General features: G+C 38.0%; 1 pseudogene; it reads right to left on the bottom strand.

Annotated features, from left to right (window-relative positions):
* Window positions 1-257: 257 nt before the first annotated feature.
* On the bottom strand, window positions 258-1,284 carry LOC118936077 (olfactory receptor 6F1-like; annotated as a pseudogene).
* Window positions 1,285-2,147: the final 863 nt, after the last annotated feature.

The following is a 2,147-nucleotide window of genomic DNA, read 5'->3' as shown; positions in this document are numbered from 1 at the left end:
CATTTCTCCCTTTAACAGGGACAATTTTTGACCCATAGTTACTGTTAAGGAACATATAACATTTAACTGAAATATTATATGGCACTAAACCAGCCTTTTTACCTATTCTGAATGTTTATGGACTAGAAACTTTTAACTTTTTCATTAAGCTAAAACATTCTTAAATACATTAATTATAGGATAACTATTTCAAGAAGATACAAATCAATGTGAAAAGTGAGAGAAGTGTCCGTAATAGGTGGTATCAATTTCCTAATTTACTTTTCAATACTTATTGTTTGCAAATGTGGTATGGGAATCCATTCTAAATTACTTCTTTTAGTTGGTCCCCCATTTCCCTGCATGAGCAATCTCTTTTGTGCTAGAAACTTTCTGAAGGCTTTCTTCACATCTTTCTTTCTCAGAGTGTACATGAGAGGATTTACCAATGGGGTGACCACACAGTAGAACACGGAGACCACTTTACCAATGATGAAGTTGAACTTGGCTGGAGGGCAGACATAGGCAAAGATGATGGTGCCATAGTAGATGGTGACCACAGTGAGGTGGGAGGCGCAGGTGGAGAAAGCTTTTCTCTAAGCTTCCTGGGAAGACATTCTGATTACTGTGACCACAATGTGTCCATAGGAGGACATGGTGAGAAGAAAAGAACTGAGAATCACAACAGAGCTACATGTGTAGCTCAAGGCCTCCACTAAGAATGTATCTGAGCAAGAGAGTTTATAGATGGGGTCAGAGTTACAAAAGAAATGGTTGATCTTCTGGGGGCCACAGAAGTTCAGATGACAGATAAGTATGGTAGATAGAAGAGGGGAAATGAATCCCCCAATCCAAGATCCAGCAGAGAACTGCAGGCACACTGGAGTACTCATGAGTACTTAGAGGTGAGTATCTTAGAGGATTGTAGATGGCCAGGTACTGGTCATAGGCCATCACTGCCAGGAGGATGTACTCGGTGGCTCCCATGGAGAAAAAGAAGTAGTACAGGGCTATACAGCCAGACACAGAGATGGTGACACCCCGTGACAGGCAGGTGGCCAGCAGTTTAGGTACTGTGACTGTGGTGTACCAGATCTCCAGGAAGGACAGATTTCCTAAGAAAACGGACATGAGCGTCTGGAGTGTGGGCTCCATCACAACAGTGAATATGATGAGGATGTTTGCCATGAGGGACAGCAGATACACAGTGAGAAACATCACAAACAATGTGAGTCTCAGGTAGAGAATACCAGGAAACCCAAGAAAAATGAACTTGGTCACTGTGGTCTGGTTTATCATCTCCATAGTTCATCCTCTCTCATCTGGAACCAACAAAGCCTGGATTATAGATGAGCAAGAATGGGATACATATATAATCATTTTTTTAATGGTGATCATAGACTTCTAGTATTAGTAAAAATTAAAATTTACACATGGATTAGCTCACTCAATTTAGAAAAGAAATCTCAAAGGTAAATAATCAAATAATTTAAAACTTCAAATGAAACTGTGGGAGTGATTTTTCTACACTTATATCACTTTAAATGGATGGGCAGGTTTTGAACTCAGCAGGTTGATTTTAATGGTGAGTGCACAACAATAAATAAAATATGTTTCTGTTTTTGTCCCATCACTGAGGAATTTACTTCCTGGAGACTAGAGGATGGTGATGAAATATGCAAACACCTCATTTCTGAAGCCAGAAGATCATTTGAGTTGTTATGCCTCACAGAATAGAGATTCTAGGACATACTATTTGCTAATCAGCACAGAACGTTTTTTACAATTTTATCTTCAAGATCCCTAATTTATTCCATCAATTATGGTTTGGTGGGAGATTGGGACATGAGCAAACACTATCTCCAGAAAACAGTAGCACAGAGTAGAATTTAAAATCTACATGGAAAATATTTTGTTTTTAAATATTAACATTCCTAATCATTGGTTTGTTTGTTTTTAGAATCATTGCATTCATCTCTTTTCCTACATTTAGGAGAAATAGTCAAACAAATAAACTTTCACAGACAGTGAGGTGGTTTCTATATCTTGGTTACTGTGAAAGAACAGAACATGAGATCTACCCACTTTCCAAATATTTAAGTGTACTTTATAATATTGCAAACTGTTGTTCTGTTGTGTTACCACAATAAAAAATAATTAGAAATCTT

Source organism: Manis pentadactyla, chromosome 13, assembly GCF_030020395.1.
Source record: "Manis pentadactyla isolate mManPen7 chromosome 13, mManPen7.hap1, whole genome shotgun sequence".
Lineage (NCBI taxonomy): Eukaryota > Metazoa > Chordata > Mammalia > Pholidota > Manidae > Manis > Manis pentadactyla.
This window is presented reverse-complemented; position numbering and strand designations above follow the sequence as displayed.